The sequence below is a fragment of the Rhinopithecus bieti genome, unplaced genomic scaffold (assembly GCF_001698545.2).
Source record: "Rhinopithecus bieti isolate Rb0 unplaced genomic scaffold, ASM169854v2 scaffold_23283, whole genome shotgun sequence".
Taxonomy (NCBI): Eukaryota; Metazoa; Chordata; class Mammalia; order Primates; family Cercopithecidae; genus Rhinopithecus; species Rhinopithecus bieti.
Genome location: NW_016810852.1, coordinates 1069745 through 1077556, shown reverse-complemented (window position 1 = coordinate 1077556; position 7812 = coordinate 1069745). Strand labels below are relative to the sequence as shown.

Sequence of the window (7812 nt, the reverse complement as noted above, 5' to 3'; positions counted from 1 at the left end):
ATATTCCTCAAGGATCTAGAACTAGATGTACCATATGACCCAGCCATCCCACTACTGGGTATATACCCAAAGGATTATAAATCATGCTGCTATAAAGACACATGCACACGTATGTTTATTGCGGCACTATTCACAATAGCAAAGACTTGGAATCAACTCAAATGTCCAACAGTGACAGACTGGATTAAGAAAATGTGGCACAAATACACCATGGAATACTATGCAGCCATAAAAAAGGATGAGTTTGTGTCCTTTGCAGGGACATGGATGCAACTGGAAACCATCATTCTCAGCAAACTATTGCAAGAACAGAAAACCAAACACCGCATGTTCTCACTCATAGGTGGGAATTGAACAATGAGATCACTTGGACACAGGAAGGGGAACATTACACACTGGGGCGCATTGTGGGGAGGGGGGAGGGGGGAGGGATAGCATTAGGAGATATACCTAATGTAAATGATGAGTTAAGGGGTGCAGCACACCAACATGGCACATGTATACATACGTAACAAACCTACACATTGTGCACATGTACCCTAGAACTTAAAGTATAATATATAAATAAATAAATAAAATTTTCAAAAAACTACAGTTTTCTTTTTTTTCCTCAAAGAAGTCAACTGAGCATAGTCCTATAGGTTTCCTTCAGAAGGGACTGGGAACCACAAGAGCTGTGATAATGAGAGGAATCGATGAAGGAGAGTGGGACCTGTACCTTCAAGGCTGTGTAGAACATGTAGCTCCTCAACTTATAATGGAATTACATCCCAATACACTCCTCAGAAGTTGAAAATATCCTAAGTCAAAATGTATTTAATACACCTAACATACCAAACATCATAACTTAGCTTAGCCTGTATTAAAAGTGCTCAGAACACTGACATTAGCCTGTAGTTTGGCAAAATCATCTAATATAATGCCCCTTTTCTAATAAAGCACTGAATATATAATGTAATTTATTAAATACTGTACTGAAAGTGAATAAAAAAAAGAAAGAGTACTCGAAGTACAATCTCTACTGAATGTATATCACTGTTAGATCATCATAAGTCGAAAAATCATTAAGTCAAACCATCATAAATCAGTAATTATCTACATAGATAGCTGGGGAAAAGGAACAGGGTTTTTTTCAAGTAAAAAAGCAGTATTTCCTAGAGATAGGCAAGTCTAGAATATTTTTGAGTGCATGTCCTGATTAGAAGAAAAAATAAATTGTGTCTACTTCAAGAGTCAGGAGTATTGAGCTCAACTGATGCAAAGTAAAATAATTAAACAATTTTCACTTAAGTCAGTAGTAACACTAAGGTAAATGCATATTAAATAGAACCTGCTGACTGCTCCAATTTGGTGAGTTCCCTATTTTTTAAGGCAAAAGGAGTCAATCTCAGAATGTACATGGATATTAAGGAGTTAGTAACAAGGGAGATTTAGAGGACATCTGTGGCTCAATGCACCAAAGTTAGCAGAAGGACTTCATCTCAACTGCTATTTCCCATCAGCAGGCAGCGGCTGCCTGTAGCATCCCCTCAGGAAGAATACCAAGACTTTGTCTGAGCTCTGTGGGAGAGCGTGTCACGATGAAATATTGAAAGTAGCCTTGAGCATTGGACGGCAGAGGAACTGCTCAAGCCTTCTCTTTTCCAGTCCTGCTTACACCTGCCCCAGCTCCCTCCTGAGCCGTGAACATGGAGATATAAGGTTTAGAATAATAGCTCTGAGGGCTTTCACCATCAGTTTCGCTAGATTAGATTCAATAAAGCAGGAAGGCCCACTTATCATCATCACATCCATTGAAAAAAAACAGTTTTCAGTTTAGCTTTTAGCAAAGCAAACTACTTTCATTAGAACTTCCTAATAGCCCAGGAAAAAATGAGGCTTTACATTTGCATGAATGACTATCAGAGGACATAGATGAAGGGTAGTTTCTGACCTTGAATAGCTCACGATCTACTGAGAGAAAACAATATAAAACAATAACAGAATAAACAATGTATTTTATAACATTTTTCAAAAGATTCCATTCTCTTACTTTGCTTAGGTTAATTTCAAGGCACAGAAAGGAAACACCAAACTCATTTCAATCTATCCAGACAGGATCTATGTGCAAACATGTTTTCTAATAGGTCCTGAAGCAATTAATCGTTAACAGAATTCTCTCCATTTTCTGTCATTCTAATTCTTAATCTTTTCTGAGTGAGGGGCTTCTTCTTACTCTCTTGCCAGATTACCCTCAAATTTCTGGATACCTCTAGCTACAGAGAGAGTAAAATCAAATAATTTACTGCCCAGGTGTGAACTCCTCAAACAAATTTTTATGAACATATACCATGATAGAAGCAGCCATTTTTACAACTAGTTTGTAGAGGAGAAACCAGTTTAAAAGAGCAATGTTTTCAAATATGCACCTTCTCCCACCTCATAATCATGGAGGGATAATTTCTAGGGTACCCCCAAAAAAACCTACCCTGTGGACAGGTGTATTTTCTGACTCAGGATGATCAGTGTTTCTATTTGGAGCTGGGATGTGATACAGGCAGGGAGGAAGGACAGGTGGAGAGACAGACAAGGAGCTGGCCCAGTTGCACTAGAAGCAGCTGCCCTGATGTTCTTCTCAGTGGCCCAAAGCTGGCTGTGTCCGGGTAGTGGGCAGCAGAGGACGGGCCACAGCTACCACCTGGTGTTCTTGGGCCAAACAAGGACTGCAGCTTCTGGGCCTCTGGCTAAGACCAGCAAAAGGGACATGCTGCAGGGAATGCTTGTCTCATGCAGAGGGCAGAGAAGGACCCTGGCGGTACTGCCTGGAGCACAGTTCTCAGAGGATCCCCCTGTACTCAGTCAGAAATAAATGAAACATCACAAGCCCAAGAGCTGGAAAAGTTTCCTGCCATTCAGGAAGTAGAGAAAAGGCAACATTCCTGACAAAATATCCTCATTCTGATACCATAAGGAGTACAAAAAAACATGCGATACACTGCCATTTTTTATTGGATATCTGCTATGTGTCAAGTGTTTTGCTAAAAACTTTATATGTATTATGTTCAATGTTTGCATGTGTGATTAACCCCACTTTGTCCATGCAGAAATAGAAGATGAGAGGTTGTCATTTGTGCAACTCACACAGTCAATACTGTTTGGCTCAGGATCTAAATCCAACTCTAAGTGGCACCAACTATCTTCTTTTCTTGCTGGGACTAAGCAGACCATGCAGGAAAAACCTTTCAGGGATAGAAAAAAAGAAATTTATAACAGTTCTGTTGGAGAATATTTCAGGATATCTTTTTTTAAACAAAAACGTGTATTCTGCTTTTGTTGGGTGGAGTGTTCAATAAATGTCAAGTATAGTTGGTTTATAATGTTTTATAAGTCCTCTGTCTTAGTCTTTTTGTGCTGCTATAACAACGTACCTGAAACTGGGTAATTTATAATGAATGGAAATTTATTTCTCACAGCTCTTGAGACTGAAAGTCTAAGATCAAGATTAAGGTAGTGGCAGGTTTGTTGTCTGGTCTGTGCTTTCAAGATGGTGCCTTGAATGCTTCATCCTTCAAAGGGGTAAAACACTCTATCGTCACATGGTAGGAAATGGAAATTGCAAGAGGGCTGAAGGCTGTGTGAAGCCTCTTCCATGAGGCCCTTAATTTCATTCACAAGTAAAGGATCTCTCATAACCTAATCACTTCTTAAAGGCCCCACCTCTTAATAACATCACATTGGCCATTAAGTATTTACATCTGAAATTTGGAGGGCACACATTAAACCATTGCATTCATTTTCTTGTTGATCTTTTCTTTTTTTTTTTTTGAGATGGAGTCACTCAGTCACCTAGGCTGGAGTGGTGCAATGGCGTGATCTCGGCTCACTGCAACCTCTGCCTTCCAGGTTTAAGTGATTTTCCTTCCTCAGCCTGCCAAAGTAGCTGGAATTACAGGCACACACTACCACGCCCAGCTAATTTTTGTATTTTTAGTAGAGACAGGGTTTCACCGTGTTGGTCAGGTTGGTCTTGAACTCCTAACCTCAGGTAATCCGTCTGCCTCAGCCTCCCAAAGTGCTGGGATTACAGGTGTGAGCCACTGCACCCGGCTTTGTTGATCTTTTCTTTAGCTGTTCTATCAGTTACTGAAAATGGAGTAGTGAAGTCTGTAACTATTACTGTTGAAATGTTGATTTCTCTTTGATATTAGTATAGCCACTCCAGTTTTCTTATAGTTACTGCTTACATGGTATATATTTTACCATCTTTTTGCTTTCAATCCATTTGTATATTTGAATATAAAGTGTTTCTCCTGTAAATAGCAGATAGTTGAATTATGTTTATTTATCCGGTCTAAGATCTCTGTATATTTACTGTATTGTTTATTTTTTTCACATTTAGTATTATTGATATCATTAGATTTATATCTGCCATTTGACTTTTTGTTATCTACATGACTTATGTCTTTTTTGTTCTTCCATTTCTCCTTTATCAAATCCTTTTTTATTAAATGGATATTCTGGTGGAATGTTTTAATTTCTTAAATTGTTTTTTTACTATTTCTTGGTCATTTTTATAATGGTTGCTCCAGAGTTTGTCATACACATTTTAGCTTACCAGAATCTACTTCAGACTTACACCAACTTAATTTTGGTGAGATACAAAAATATCACTCTTCTATAGCTATATTTCCTCTTATCATCTTTTGGTGCTATTGTTGTTATATATACAAAATCTATCTATGTTACAAGCCCAACAATGCATTGCTGTAATCATTACTTTTTATGACTTTATGTCTTGAAGAAGCTGAGGAAAAGGAGAGCAAATATTTATCTATAGTTTGTTATATTTGCCTTTTCTCCTTCTTTATTATGTCTTTAAAATATTACTTACCATTTCTCACTTTTTAAATTTTTTTGTATGCATTTGTATTGGAGTCATTATCTTAATCCAGTGTTCCTACTCACCCCCTTTCTGTTGTTATTGTCAAATATATTACATTTCTAGATGCTGTGGTTCAACAATACAATTATATTCATATTGTTTTATACAATTATTTTCTAAATTAGTCAAAAGAAAAATAAAGAATTATGTATTATACTGACTTTTATAACTACATAGTTACAACTATCAGTGCTTGCTTTTTTAAAATGTAGATTCAAATTTACATCTGTCAGTGTGGCGATTCCTCAAGGATCTAGAACTAGAAATACCACTTGACCCAGCCATCCCATTACTGCGTATAGAGTGAGACTCAGTCTCAAAAAAATAAATAAATAACCCAAATGTCCATCAATGATAGACTGGACAAAGAAAATGTGGCACATATACACCATGGAATACTATGCAGCCATAAAATGGATGAGTTCATGTCCTTTGTAGGGACATGGATGCAGCTGGAAACCATCATTCTCAGCAAACTATCACAAGAACAGAAAACCAAACACCATATGTTCTCCCTCATAGGTGGGAATTGAACAATGAGAACACTTGGACACAGGAAGGGGAATATCACACACCGGGGCCTGTTGTGGGGTGTGGGAAGTGGGGAGGAATAGCATTAGGAGATATACCTAATGTAAATGATGAGTTAATGGGTGCAGCACACCAACATGGCACATGTATACATATGTAACAAACCTGCACATTGTGCACATGTACCCTAGAACATAAAGTATAATAAAAAAAAAAAAATTTACATCTGTACTTAGACTTAAATTTTTCTTTAGCATTTCTTGCAATGTGGATCTGCTAGCAACAAATTATCTCAGTTTTTGTTCATCTGAAATATCTTTATTATGTCTTTAATTTTAAAAGATAACTTTGCTAGGTATAGAATTATTGATTCACACTTGTTTTTTTTTTTTTCCTTTCTGCCCTTTGAATATGTTATCCTACTTCCTCTGGCCTTCATTGTTCTGATGATAAATAAGCTGTTAATCTTATTGGAGCTCTCTTGTACATGACAAGGTTTTTTTGTTTGCTTTTTGTTTTGTTTTATCTTGTGTTATTTTGAGACGGCATCTCACTCTGTCATTCAGGCAAGAGTGTTGGTGAGATCATAGCTCACTGCAGCCTTGAACTAGGCTCAAGCAATTCTCCCACCTCAGCCTTCCAAATAGCTGGGACTGTAGGTGCATGTCACCACACCCAGCTAATTTTTTGTTTTTTTGTTTGTTTGCTTTTATTTTTGTGGAGATGAGATGTTGCTATGTTTCCGCAGCTGATCTCAAACTCCTCTCCTCAAGTGATCCTCCCACCCCAGTTTCCCCAAATTCTGGGATTACGAGTGTGAGCCACTGTGCCCAGCCTCTCCTGCTGCTTTCACCTTTTTTTTTTTGTCTTTGGTTTTCAGCATTTTGTACTGTAAGATGTGTTAGCATGAATATCTTTGTGTTTCTCTTACTTGAAGTTTTTGAGCTTCTTGGATGTGTATATTAATGTTTTTCAGCAAATTTTAGAAATTTTCATCCATTATTTCATCAGCTAACTTTTCTGCCCTTCCCCTTTTGTCCTTTCTTGAGATACTCCCACTAAATATATGCTGCTGTGCATGCTGTTGTCTCACACTTCTCTGAGGCTCTGTTCATTTTTCTTCATTCTATTTTCTCTGTTCTTTGGATGGGTCTATCTTAAATTCTCTGATTCTTCTGCCAGCTCAAATATTGTTGAGCCACTCTAATAAATTTTTCATTTTCGTTATTATACTTTTTAACTGCATAATTTTAATTTTGTTTTTATAGTTCTTATCTCTTTATTGATATTCTCTATTTTTTTTTGAGACATTCATTGTCTTCACGCCTTCTACTACTTCTTTAAGTACTCTTTCAGTACTTTTAACATATTTATAATGGCTACTTTGAAGCTTTTGTCTGTTACATCTGACAAAACAGCCTTCACAGGCTGTTTCCATTGCCTCTTGCTTTGTTGTTGTTTTCTTCCTGTATATGGGTCACATATTCCTGTAATTGTTGAAAACAAGACATTTTAGGTAAAATACATTAACTCTATATACTGATTTTCTGTTCCCCCTCCAAGGCTTGTTTTTGCTGTTCTTTTTTATTTTGTTTTGTGACTTAGGTAGGCTAATTTAGTCAAGTCTCTTTCTCAAAAATGTGAAGTATTTTGTGTTGTTCCTCCGAGAGCACAGTCACTGTGAAATAAGAGGGTTTTGACAGGGTCTCTTTGACTGTCTTTTTCCTGATATCTCTACTAAGCTGTAGCTTCATTTGGTGGTACATCCTGCCTGTTAAGCTCCACTAAACACCAGTTGATTGCTCTATTGTTTCTGACAATTCTCTAAGCATTATAATAAGATTTCATAAAATTTGAGAAGGGATCATGTTTGAGGCCAGTCTTTGAGGTATTTCTCTGACCACAAGTAGGCTCACAAGTAGGCCCTGTTTTCTGTTTTTCTCTGTGGTGAGCCAGCTGGTCTATGCCTTAGCTTGTTTTTCTTTAACAAGTGGAGCTATCATTTTTTAGAATGCCCTTAGGCTTGAATCACTTCCTTTGGGAGAGAGCTTTGAAATCTCTCATTCTTTCGGGCTGCACCTTCTCTGGGGTAAACTCGCTGAAACACTGCTCTGGATATTGGGTGGTTCAGTCACCCTGGTCTTCTCCTCTTGTCTCACTAAGTATAGAACCTCTGCCCTACAAGTAACCTGGGGTGAGAGCAATCATGGCCCCAGTATTCTCCACTCCTGATCAGATGGAGGCTGTATTCCCATAGGCTTTTATATATAGGGTTCTATACCCCTTCAATATTAAGCAATTCATAACTGTCATTTTACTGTCTCCTTAAATCATATGCTATTCAGAAGATTTTATGTTTT

General features: G+C 37.5%; 1 long non-coding RNA gene across 5 annotated transcripts in view; it reads right to left on the bottom strand.

Moving 5' to 3' along the window:
• The window catches only part of LOC108542824 (uncharacterized), a 97619-nt gene that overhangs the window by 35733 nt on the left and 54074 nt on the right, over positions 1 to 7812 (bottom strand). For all 5 annotated transcript variants that reach the window (XR_001889378.1, XR_001889376.1, XR_001889380.1 and 2 more), the window contains one exon: positions 3121 to 3218. This is a non-coding gene — a long non-coding RNA (uncharacterized LOC108542824). The remainder of the gene's footprint in view (positions 1 to 3120; positions 3219 to 7812) is intronic.